Source organism: Neovison vison, chromosome 1, assembly GCF_020171115.1.
Source record: "Neovison vison isolate M4711 chromosome 1, ASM_NN_V1, whole genome shotgun sequence".
Taxonomy (NCBI): Eukaryota; Metazoa; Chordata; class Mammalia; order Carnivora; family Mustelidae; genus Neogale; species Neogale vison.
This window is the reverse complement of record NC_058091.1, coordinates 193151962-193165988: the sequence shown is the minus strand read 5'-3', so window position 1 is coordinate 193165988 and position 14027 is coordinate 193151962. Positions and strand designations below refer to the sequence as shown.

General features: G+C 35.2%; 1 protein-coding gene across 1 annotated transcript in view; it reads right to left on the bottom strand.

Annotated features, from left to right (window-relative positions):
• The window catches only part of ST8SIA4 (ST8 alpha-N-acetyl-neuraminide alpha-2,8-sialyltransferase 4), a 100852-nt gene that overhangs the window by 4985 nt on the left and 81840 nt on the right, over window positions 1-14027 (bottom strand).

Here is a 14027-nt window from a genome sequence, read left to right as displayed (position 1 = left end):
GAAATTTAATAAATATTTTATACTATTCATTTTCAAAGGCAATAAAATACTCCAAAATGTTCAGATCCATCATTGTTGCCAAACTTTGTTCACCTGAAAAGCATGCAAATTCACAAGTTAATCATCACCCCGGGTGAGGAAGGGGGTTTCCAATACTTCATGGCATACTCATTACCTTATGTGGAAACAGCTAAAAGAGGAAGGGTGTAGATTTTCTTTAACTTTTAAAGTTGCCCAATTACAAATAGAATAAAGCTAATATGTATTTTTTTTAAATTTTTGTTTTAACTCTTGTCTCTTACCTGGGGATATATATATATATACCCTGCCTGCCATTCAAACGTAAGGTGGAAGATTCTACTAGATTCTAATCATTGCTGTATTTACATATTTGCCTTAGATTTTATATAATATTCTTTGTCTTTTTTTAAAAATAATTTATGAAGCTTTCCGGGACACCAAACACACCAGGTCTACTGAAAGTTGACCAACAAATACTGGACTCTGAAACATTCCTACATCTAAATCGGGAAAATACACTTATGAAATATCACTCCTCTTTCCCACCCCCTCTTTTGAACTGGCATTGACCTTTCACCTTTTTTTTTTTTTTTAAGATTTTGTTTATTTATTTGACAGAGAGAGAGATCACAAGTAGGCAGAGAGGCAGGCAGGGAGAAGTGGGGGAAGCAGGGTCCCTGCTGAGCAGAAAGCCTGATGTGGGGCTCGATCCCAGGACCCTGGGGTCATGACCTGAGCTGAAGGCAGAGGCTCAACCCACTGAACCACCCAGGTGCCCCTGACCTTTCACATTTTTTAATTTTCTAGCTGGGTGAAGGCCACGTGCTGAATGTTTTGAGCAATATGAAAGGCACGGTAGATCTTTTGTTACCAAAAGTGTTTTAAGGAAGCCTATTTTCAGTACAGGAGATTTATAAGGAGTTTTCACAGATTATTATTTAAGAATTTTTCCACAGCACAAAGTTAGCTAATGAACAAAAACCATCGCACTTACATTGTTAGCATCGTGAAGAAACCACGGATACTGGTTCTGTGCCAGGAGCTTACACTACAGTTTGAAGGTTTTGAAGAGACTGTGATATAGCCGCCGAGAGCCCTCTCAGCTTTGAGAAAGCAGATGCTCTAACACAAAAGGATGATCATTGGAAAATTTTGTGAATGTGATCTGTATGTGATTATAAATGTCAGTTGATAAAGTTGGTTAGTTTTTTTTTTTAAAATGCACATATTTATAAAATTTTTTTTAAAGATTTTATTTATTTATTTGACAGACAGAGATCACAAGCAGGCAGAGAGGCAGGCAGAGAGAGAGGAGGAAGCAGGCTCCCTGCTGAGCAGAGAGCCTGATGCGGGGCTCGATCCCAGGACCCCGAGATCATGACCTGAGCCGAAGGCAGCGGCTTAACCACTGAGCCACCCAGGCGCCCCCATATTTATAAATTTTTAAAGAGGCTGAGGTAAGTTCAAACTCAAAAAAATGATTATTTCTATTGGGGAATGTCAATGATTGGGAATAGTCCAGCAATACAAAGGTCATGCTAAATTATCTTATTTCTAAAGTGAGGGGGAAAAAAATCATCAGGCAATAATATACTGCATATTATTTGTAGGGGACTCCAAGGTCACATTATATGTGACTTGAAGAATACATTATAAATACACGCTTTCCATTTTCTGGAGAGATTTTCTGGATAGCCAATCAACCATGAATAATCATAAACAAAATACCGAAGGAACTTTTATATGTAATGCAAAGCAGCAGTTATAATATTAAAAAAAAATGCCAAAGGCAAAATTATTGGCCTAAATGTTTTAAATGTTTTAAAATAGTGTCAGAGATATATAGTCACTCAACATTTTTTTTTATTTTTTTTATTTTTTTATTTTTTTAAAGATTTTATTTATTTATTTGACAGAGAGAAATCACAAGTAGATGGAGAGGCAGGGAGAGAGAGAAGGGGGAAGCAGGCTCCCCGCTGAGCAGAGAGCCCGATGCGGGACTCGATCCCAGGACCCTGAGATCATGACCTGAGCTGAAGGCAGCGGCTTAACCCACTGAGCCACCCAGGCGCCCCAGAAGAAAGGCAACATTTTTTGATCTGGGACACCAGAAGTGACACCACAAGCAGAAAATCTTCTTACCCTCAAGTACCTGACATCTAAAAGCAGAGCAGGCCATGAGCTGAATGGAGACGTCAGCACATCCAGAAGAAAGCAAGAGAAAAATGTGATTCTTGGGACAATTCTCAAGTATGTGATGCAATTTCAGAGAAGATTTTATAGAGGAAATAAATTTGTGGCTTTGGGATTAGGGAAGCTATACCCACAACATTAATTAATTGATATTAATAAATATGGTGTTTTGAAAACTAAACTCAAATCGCAAAGCCTCCTATTTGAAAATAATGGGTACAGAGGCTTTAGAGACGTGTTATTTTAATCTATGCAGTTCAAAGACTGGTGCGAAAAAACGTTGCTTTAGAACTCCTAACACTCTCTGATGCTTGACTTGTAATAATTTCAATAATCTCAAAGAAATAATAAACTACCCATTTCCAGGACATTTTCGGAGAAAAAGCACACAATAAATGCCATTTATCAAACAGCTCTTAATAAATGGTATCAACATGTAACAGATAAGTTGAAACAAAACTTGAAAGCAGGTTAAGAACTAAGGCCACAGCTAATAACATTCTGTGAAGTTAAAAAGAAACAAGAACTGATCCAATTATAGTCAGTAAGAATTTCCTATGTGCTCATTATAAATCTAATGTTGGGCTTGAAATTGTATAGGCTAACATAAATTACTGATATTCAGTAGTTGCCCGGGAACACATTCCATATGTGAAAAGGACAAAAATGGATATTCTTTTTAAATTCTATTAGCACAGTCAGAGAATATCTGCCAACTTTACAAGCCAAAATCCAGGGAACAATTTTAAAATCCGTATCTGGAAGTATCTAGTTATGTACAAGCTGACATTTAAAAACCACAAATTTCTTGTGAAGAGTTAATCAAAAATAGAATGCTAACTTAAGTTTTTAACCCTAATTAGGGAAAAAAAAGAACTGAAAGTAATGCATATATAAAATAATGAACTATTTATATTCTAATTCAGTATAAGCTTTTCTAAATTTTATCTCAAATTCATTTCCGTTGTAGTTTAAAATTGGCAATGTTTTCAATTCAGCAAATAATCTAGTTTCCATGTATGTATTTCTTTTTATAGATTGATTTTTTTTCATCATAAAATCAATGTGGGCTCCCTGTAGAAAATTTGAAGAAAAAAGAAATGAACGAGGAAGAAAAACATTCCTTATAATCCAACTACACAGTGATAATTACTGTTATAATGTGCTGCATCCTCTTGTTTCCCTGGCTGTTTTGGATCTTAATATATATTATGATCATTCATACACAGAATGTTTTTCACCAGCGAGGCTAAGTTTTATTTCAGATACTATTAATTCCCTTCCTCCCCTCCTTTCTGCTACAGTGTTGGAATACTCTGTCTTGTTGGGCGAAACAAACTCACACTGGATTTTAAGTGTAAATTGAACATTTCTTTTTTTTTTTAAGATTTTTTTTTTTTAATCCATTTGACAGAGATCACAAGTAGGCAGAGAGGCAGACAGAGAGAGAGAGAGGAGGAAGCAGACTCCCTGCTGAGCAGAGAGCCCTATGTGAGGCTCAATCCCAGGACCCTGGGATCATGACCTGAGCCGAAGGCAGAGGCTTTAACCCACTGAGCCACCCAGGCACCCCGACATTTCTAACTTGGCCTCACTACTTCCCAGCACGGAAGCTCTGTTCTTGCCAAGCAAGGCGTCTTACCTCCCTTTCCTCCAACATATCCATCCCATTTCTTACTTCAAACTAACTCAATATTTTTCCATGTTTGCCTACCAAATCCGTGTCACAAGATGTGAGTGTGAATCCATGATAGTAATACTTGAGTCTTTGGGAAAGCTACTTCACTTCCTTGGACCTCAGTTACTAATATTTAACCTCTAAGGTTGTTATGATAATGCAAAAGAGATGGTAAGTGTGAAGGTCATTGTACAAGCTCAACACCCGGTAAGTAATATTAACTGAATTTTAGCATATCCCATAACCCATTCCTCAGTCCCACTCACACATCCCATTTCTCTCTGGGTGCTTTGTATAACTACATATTGCCTGGAGAATTGTGATCATGTCATTTAACCTCAATGGGCATGTTTCCTTAGTTGAGAAACAAAAACACCTGATTATATGGCCTTGGGGTTTCCTCTATTCGTAAGATGCTATGGCTGTTTCAAATCATTTTTCTCCATGAAACTGCACACTGCTAGAAACTGGGTGAAATGCTCTTGATTATTCTCTCCTACCTTCTCCTCATTCTGTTCTCGACAACTTTTTTCAAGTTTTAATATACTGAAAGCAAAGAAAGTACTTAATATAGTAGTTTTGATATTAAACCCCATACTAGATTAGATTTTGTCTCATAATAAAATTAGGTAATGGGGCACCTGGGTGGTTCAGTGGGTTAAAGCCTCTGCCTTCAGCTCAGGGGGTCCTGGGATCGAGCCTCTGCTTGGTAGGGAGGCTGCTTCCCTCTCTCTCTCTGCCTACTTCTGATCTCTGTCTGTCGAATAAATAAATAAAATCTTTAAAAAATATATAAAATTAGGTAATAATCACCTGAGAAGCCAAAACATATTATTTCAAGCAACCAACATTTTCAAAATAAAAGAAAAAAAACTTACTTTCAACAGCATTCAGCATTTGATATACTTATGACAGTTCACACTCAACATTTTGGCAAACAAGGAACATTAATTTGCATTTATATTTAAACAAAGGAGTCTACAAATTTAGAAGTAGTATTTTTTTCCTCTAAAAATCAAACATGAAAACTTCTAGAAGAATATAAAATATAATATAAAATATTCAAGAATGTGGAATCCCACTGTGCCAGTTTTAGTATTATATTATATGCAAAGTTTCTATTTATGAACCCAGCAATTCCTTTCTCTGGAATGTGATATGAAGTACAGAGCATGGGGTACTTGTGCATACTATTTCTTCTCTCCTATTACCTCTCCACAACTGAGCTTTGTGCTTGTCCTGCAGGAAGATTTTGTTAAGGATAAATAAGATGGCTTCTGGGTCTGAAATAGCTATAGAAATTTGAGATCTATAGAAGTTTGAGTTACTATAAAAGAATTAGCTTTCTATAATTCATATTTGCTGAAGATGGGTTAATCTCCCAATTCTATACTCCATGCTGCAAAACAACTTTTTAAATAATACCTGAATATTATACACAAGTTTTCATATTTGTTAGTATGTTGGCTTGTTCTTAGAAAAAGGACATGGCATAGGCTGTATAATATAAAACTTAAGGCAGTCATCCCTGGGCATATTGAAATGGAATATCTCCACTGTTTCATTTTCAACTGTTCACACAATCCTTTCATTGTATCCCCAGTCTGAGCTATGCTCCCTCTCATGAATTGACTTTTTAAAGTGCAGAAAACTTAATTTTTTAAAAAAAACTCTTTTAGTAATTAATGCTGTACTATGTATGTTGGCTAACTGAATTTAAATGAAAAAAAAATAGATAAATGAAAATATCCAAAGACAACAATTAAACATGATTATATGGGGAAAAAATTAAAAATAAATAGAACTGTTTTACTACCTCTTATTAAGATTATGATACCTCTTACTAAGATTATGAAGTAGATTTGTCTTTCTGTAACAGTAGGTCTGGTGATGATTTAAAAACAAACAAACAAACAAACAAAAACTTCCAGCACTATACTCACAGAGAATAACAGTCCACCATGAATTAACTCTGACAGTATCCCATTAAAGGAAAAAGCGATGGATCTTAGATCTCCCTTTCATATGAGGAAACAAGGGGGTGAGAGAGGCATATTTCATGCTTTTTGGCAAGCCAGGAGTGAATCCAGGAATCAACACTTACGCAATATCATACAAGGTAGCAACGGTAATACTAATTTATTGAGTGTTTATAAAGGACTAGAGACCGTGTCAAGAGCTCTAACTATGCTGTTTATTTCATTTAACCCTCATCACAAACCCGTGAATGGATGGATGCTCGTTCACAGATGAGGACACTGAGTCTTGGGCAGGTTAAAGAGCCAGTTTAAGGTCATGGAGATTGCAGGCGACAGAACCAGATTTTAAGCCCACACCTAGCTGGCTATGATGACTTCAATTTTAACTGAAAAGGAACAGGATTGTTTAACTTCTCAAGAGAATTCAGCTTGGAATAGTAATTTCCTTGGTACATTTTCAACATAGGGTTCATATGGGGAAAAAAAAAAAGTTCTGTATGGTGTTTTGATGATCGACAGTCTGTGTGTTTTACACATGGAGCTTTTCTGGCTTTTTGTTTCTTTCAAAAGTAAATAAGAGCTGACCCACTTTCCCCGTGAACACTCTCAAAAGTACTGCAAGTCAGATGATTTTGTAGTTTCAATATATAACTTACTTAACCACATTGCAAATGTCAAAGGTAGAGCCACTGTATCAAAGGGTGGGGATTTCCATGCAGATATGAATCAGTTTCTTAAAGTATTTGGCAGCATTATTAAAATGAAAGCAGGAATTTGTGACCTCAAGGGGTCAATTTGTCAGTATTTTTTCTAGGTATCCTTTGCATGTAGAGCTCTATATGGTTATACTGACCTTCAAAACCTGATTCATCAGAGTCATAGAGTTCTCATGGCATGGAGAAGGGAATAGGAATACTAAGTTAGGCCCCCAAATCTCTATATTCTGCTTGTGTTATGTCTACTACAGGAATCAGACTCTGACCTTATCTCTGAATTTCAGCCTTCTTTTGTCTAGCCAGATACATAGCCTGGTTAAGCATTGACCGTATTATAAAACTCAAGATCTACCTATACTAAGTTGGTTTTGCCAAGTGTCTTGCGTTTTATTAGTGAAAATATAACTCTGGTTATTCATATTCACAGTTTTAAGGTATTTTTACATGCTCCTCATAAAACCCCGTATAGAGGCTGTAGTATATATCATAATTTCTATTTCACAGTAGATCTAGTGAAAAGTTCAAGAGGTAAATGCTTTGTCTGAGTTGGCTCAGCCAATATGCTGTCCACTGGTGTGTTAGTAACTGTTTAACAACAGACATTAACTACTAGGATAGAAGGAATTGCTGATTTGTAGCCTTTGCAAACTTCTGTAATGTGAATACTCCCATCAGGCCTGAGTTCAAGCTATGGACCTGGCATCAGTGAACAGTGAAGAGGGACGAGATGGTACCACCCACTCTTGGCAGCCCCCAACAGCTCTCTCCAGTATACCACCAGCTATAGAACACACAGAAAATTTTCTTCCTGACCTGTAGCCCCATAAGGTTTGCACAAGAAAATTCAACATTAAAGAAACTTGCCTTAGAAAAATTTCCAGATAATTATTTATATATACCTCATTTGTAAAAAGAGAAGATGGGGTATAATTTGCCTCTTATAATAGAGAAGTTTAACATTATCTTACAATGAAAACAGAAAGAGATGAATGAGTCTTTTATTTTTATCTCTCAAATAAGATATTTAAGCACAGTGTTGGATACACAGCAGATAGTTAATGAGTGCATATTTAATTTACTCCTGCTGCAGTTTTAGAGATTTTTAGTGTTAATAAAAGGGAATATACTCATGGTTTGGCATTCTCTGAGTGACAGTATTTAATAGGATAAGCACTGGAAAAGCTGGAGTTTTGACTTTGCTTTGCTTTAAACTAAAAATACGATCTTGGGCAAACCACTTAAACTTATTCAGCTTTAGTTGACTCAATGATAAAATGAGATTTTTAGTATGGCTCCTACTACATCTAAAACTCTCCTTTTTAAAAGGTCACAAGTAATCTGAATTCAGACTGAGAAACATGAGAGTTCCTCCATTTGCAGCTGGAGTCTTATGTTTTGCTTGTAGTAATTAACTACCCCCATTTTTATAACGTATGATCTGACATCACACGCAGCATATCCCTTTCAGTAATGTTATAGAGCTGTTGGATAAAATCATCCCTGCCAACATTTTAACATCATATCCGATTTCCTATAATACTTGTATCTAGAGGTCAGAAAATTTTCTCTTCTTAAAATTCATAATAAATTGATTTTTGACTATTCAAAAATTATAAAACTATCCACCATGATTTCGAAGATAAAACCAGTGGAAGAGAATAAAGTAGAAGAAAATGGGATCTTGCTCAGATGAGAGAAAAATTAAAAACAGAGGGGATCCTTTGAAGGACTTTATTTGCCCTGAAATAAATCCAAATGGAATTTAAATGGATCACTCCAAAAATGTATTACATGTTGGTTAGATTTTGGTGAAAGGGAATTGAAAAAATTATTATAGATGAATTCTATATTGCATCTATTGAAGATCGGGTGCCTGGCTGGCTCAGTTGGCAAAGCATGCAACTCTTAATCTCAGGCCTGTGAGTTTGAGCCCTACCATTGGGCATAGGGATCACTTAAAAATAAAATCTTAAAAAGAATATATTAAAAATTGTATCTTTGGGGACTGCTCAAAGATTATACTTAAAAACTTGAACTGGAGCATGGGGGCTGTGGAAAAAAAAAAAAAAGTAAGTAGATGTAAAGCCACAGGTTTTAATGACCTTCTTTTTTAACCCAATTGAACTCTGAAAGACAACCAAAATTTATGACCTGAACTGCCAGAATGAGGAAGTCATGATGTCTGAAAGGTGAAATACTGGAAACAGAAGGGGGATGGTCTTTTGAAACACGATGATAGAATTAAATAAGGTTCATGCTAATATGCATTGTGTATGATTCCCACTATGAGATCAGATTGCTTTCTGAAGGTCAAAAATCATGGAAACTTTGCATTTTTCCTACTAAGATTAAAAGGAAACAAACCATTTATCAGAAGATGTGGAGTCCTACAAGAAAAGAAATAAATAATTGAAAGCAAGTGGGGGAAGGTAATCCTGAAGCTTACCAAAATGGGTTAGATATTGAAAGATGAAAATGATTGCAGTATTTTATCCATGCAAATGTTTTCTTTTCATAAACATTATTCCAAGAAGGTACTTAGAGATTATATTTCCACATTCCCAGATAACATAAAGATAACTTCCTGATAAAAGTCCCTTTACTATGATAAAATGTAAACAACTCTTCTAATGGTCTGATGACCTTATTTTAGCTTGATGTGGACAATTTACAAATGAGTATGCCCAGTTTCCATCAATAAGTCAGGTTACATTAACCTTCCAAATAGGAATTGTGCTAAAATCTATTTCAAGAGGAGTAAGGACCAACAGATGTGATCTATAATCCATTCAATAATGTAAAATGCTTGCTAGCAAAGTATACAAACTAAACATAGGCCAAAGATCAGACTTCTCAAAGCTCAGTGAAGGAACAGAATCAAGGTAGCTAAATGCAAGTTCAAAGTAGTTCTTTATAGTCTTCCCAGAAAGTATCAGAAGAATAGCATTTGGGGAAGTCAGTCAAATTTAGATCATTATTTTTTATATTCATTCCTGCCATAAAGTGTGCAATACTGAAGGGAATGCCCATTTAGACAATTTCTTTGTCCTTGGTATAAATTTATCACTCAATAAATTGCTTTCTGTGAGCATATAAGTTGATAAAGGGGCTTCCAGCCAAGGGAAAAGCCCTCCTGAAGGAATATTGCCAGGGCAATGCCACTGATGTAGGTTTTGGGATTTGAATTTTATTCCAAAGCAACTTGTCACTAGAAATACTACTGCTATAATTCTGCTCCCAAGATTAATTATGGGAAATTATATTTTTATCCCTGAAACTTTGAAGGACTATGAGGTAGTACATAATATTTTCATTATGTCAAATGTCAATGAACACTTGGGTCTTTTCCCTACAGATGTCAATGTATAGTTGATGAAACCCCAATTTGATGCAATCAATGGTAATTTTCCTTCTTTTCCTCTCTTTCAGCATCACTTAATACCAATCCTTTCAATGTATTTTTAGGTAGACTGATTTAATTTTAAATCACATTTATAAAATGACTGTCAAATGGAAGCCCATTAGCAGAATTAAAAACCAAAAACCAAAAAACAATGTTCTTATTCTTCTGAGGAAATAAAACAGTGAAATACATCTGTAAAGGCAACTACACTAGGTAATAGGCTATTCTTTGTGATAGAGAAGTATAAAAATGAAAACAGTACTACAAAATCAGACCATCATGTAACAAACTGTACCTTGACTGAGCTGTGCCCCTATTATGATGTTTGTCACAATATTCAATTAAAATGCAGTATTGAAAGAATGAAGTTGCACCCCTGTATCATACCATATGGAAAAAAGAACTCAAAATGGATCATGGACCTTAACTCAAGAGTTAAAACTCTAAATCTCTTAGAAGGAAATACAGGAGTAAAGTACCATGACTTTAGAGACGTTTTTACTAGATAACAACAAAAGAAAAATTAAAAAGGACTTAAACAAAATTAAAAATTTTGTGTTTCAAAAGATGCCATTAAAGAGTGAAAAAGCAGAATGGAAGTGAGTATCTGTAAACTGTATATGTGGTAAGCGACTTGCATCAAAATACATACAAAACTACAACACGATGATAAAAATATAAAAAATCAATTTTAAAAATGAGCAAAGGCATAGATATTTTTCCAAAGAAGACAAATGAATTGCCAATATGCATATGAAAAGATGGTCAGTATAATTGGCTATCCGGGAAAAGTCAGTCAAAAACCACAATGCGATACTTTTTCACACCACCTGGAATGGTTATAATAAAAAAGACAAGTAGTAAGTGTTACTGAGGATATTATGGAATTGGACACTCAGACATTGCTGGTACCTGTGCACAAGAGTAAAGTGGAATAGACCTTTTGGAAAAGAGTCAGCAAGTTCTTCGAAAGGTTAAACATGAAGTTACTAAACATGTAGCAATCATACTCCCATGTAGAAGATTCTCTCCTCAACTAAATTTAGTTCGATTCCTCTGAGCTCTTTTCTCAACTAGGCGTCTACTTTGGCCTTCTACATCCATGCTTGTTGAGTCTAGTTCTTAGCAAGAATTCTGCCAAGTTTCAGTTTAGTGAGAATTCCCCCACCCCTGATATCTGTTTATCTGTGTTTCAGTTTCCTGATAAATTTGAGGCAAAACATCTTACCTTCTGGATTACTGGAGGAATTGAATGATCTGATAAAAATAACAGTTCATACAAAGAACATAATAAGATTATAAATTTTATACACAAGATCAGTTTAATATATCATGCTGATGGAATCATATTAGGAAGGTCAGTCACATTATCTATGTACACGCCTATAGATCATTCACTCAATTTGCAACGGCCTTAATGGAACTAGAGGGTACTATGCTAAGCCAAATAAGCCAATCAGAGAAAGACAAACATTATGATCTCACTGATATGTGGAATTTAAGAAACAAGGCAGAGGATGATAGGGGGAAAAAGGTAAAAATGAAACAAGATGAAACCAGAGATGATAAACCGTAAGAGACTCCTGATCTTAGGAAACAAACTGAGGACTGCTGGAGGGGAGGGTAGTGGGGGATGGGATAACTGCGTAATGGATGTTGGGGAGGGTATGTGTTGTAATGAGCACTGGGTATCATATTATATAAGACTGATGAATCACTGACTTCAACCTCTGAAACCAGTAATACATTGTATGTTAATTAATAGAATTTAAATTTTTTAAAAAAAGAACATTCACTTAACTAGTGCATTTGAATTTAGCTTAGCTCTTGTTTTTCTTTAAAGAATTTGATGGGGCGCCTGGGTGGCTCAGTGGGTTAAGCCACTGCCTTCGGCTCAGGTCATGATTTCAGGGTCCTGGGATCTAGCCCCACATCAAGCTCTCTGCTCAGCGGGGAGCCTGCTTCCCTCTCTCTCTCTCTGCCTGCCTCTCTGCCTACTTGTGATCTCTGCCTGTCAAATAAATAAATAAATAAATAAATAAATAAAATCTTAAAAAAAAAAAAATAAAGAATCTGATGGATTATTGCCTGCATTCTGCAAATAGGGCCAAGTCATCTAGCAAAACAAAACAAAGCAAACAAACAAACAAAAAAACCCACAATAGTTATTTTTTAACTTGATAAATTTTAAAAAGCAGGGATAAATGATCATAAGGTTTCCACTTAGAATGTGAACTATGCAGTTCAACTGAATATAGCAGTCATGAAATTCACATAGGTTTAGAGGCATTGCCTAAGACAACCATTTATTTTACATGATTTGTTTTCTTTTAGTTATACCAATATAATAGAAATTCAGGAATGAGAGTCACAAAACTTTTTTCCTGACTCTTTGAATGAGAATGTAAGTTGATAGAGATAATTAGCTCAGACTTCATAACAATAAACTTATCAAGAGGGTGAACAATAACTTTCTTTAAAATGGAAATGTAATTGAAATGGCTTTTTGTTTTTGTTGTTGTTCAAGAGGAATATTTCCATAATAAAGAATCCAAAATCACTTATCTGATGATTGATTCTACTGGGGGAAAAAAAAATATTGAAGACAGGCAATCTGCGGGAGTTGGTTTACAAAGCATGTGTACAGTATTCTTGACCATCTGTTTCTCGTTGTGTTAGTACATTCACGTAATATTGTTTTGGATGCTGACTAAAATTTCATTTATAAGTTTCCTTGATGCACAAAACATGATAGAATATAGAAAACAAGGCATGAAATCTGTAGAATGTACAGGTTCAGAAAAGGAGTATACACTACTGGAAAGTAAATTACATTTAAATTTTGGAATAAAAGTGATTAAGTTTAAAATATTACAGAAGTTCACACTGGATCTCTAATGGTCTTGCTAGCTAATAAAACACCTCTCAAATATCTCAGCTGCTATCTCAATGTTCATACTTTCAAATAAGAGGCTAAATGAAATGCACCACCAAAAAGCTGCAAATCATTAAAATTCATGGGCATTCTCTAAGAGCTGTCTAGAGGGTCCTTCATTTTGTACTGGCATGAAAATAAGCCTTTTCGTCTTTGGCTTATCAATTGTGTATAAAAGCAAACTCAGGAACTTAGGGACTGAGCTATAAATCCAAAGTACATTAAATTATAGAATCTAAGAGAAAAAAAAAGGAGCCAACGTAGGCCATCCTGTAGAGTTCCTTAATTAAGAAAATATACATATAGAGTTCCTTGAAATGGCTGCCTACATGAGAGACCAGAGAAGATCCTTAACCAGCTTATTAAAACCAGAGATTATTCACTAAAGAAGGGGAAACAGGTGGATTTCTGGAGTGGTGTGGAAGCAGAAGCAGCATAATAAATATTATAATTGTTTTGATTGGGTTTAAGTCATACTACTGATTTTGAAATTCCAAATATAATTAAAGGGCATAAGATTTCCGGTTTTCAAAAAGGGGAAAGGTCTGAAAAAGCTTTGAGAATGGTCTATGAATTCTACCTAAATATATTCTATATTAACATTAAACTTTCCAAGTCAATAATGTTGAAATGCAGTAATAAGCACAGAAATAAGTAGTACACTGATGGCTGTCTTTAATAGTTCACATTTTGGTTATCATATTCTGTCTGAAGCATATGGAGTTTCCAAAATATATATATTTGTTAAGTGTTCAAATTCTTAAGCATTTAAGAATTCAGAGTTAGCTCATCCAAACCAATGCCAATTAGTTTGGTCTCATAGACTTTAATTTAAAGAAAACCAAAAATACTGTGACTGTTTTTCCCACAGCAAGAGTTACCCAGTCAGAGATAGGCTCTGACTGTGCAGCATAGTGACTGAACACTAGAGATTAGGTGGTCTTTTAGGTCTGGCAGCTGGTTAAGGTAAGGAAAATAATTCATATTGTTTGCAAATGGAATATCCGTATATAAATAGAGGTGCATCCTCTAGCTCTAAATGTGGACCTGTCTCAAGTAGATATTTATCATCTTTTTTATTTAAACAAAAAGCGTTATTTAA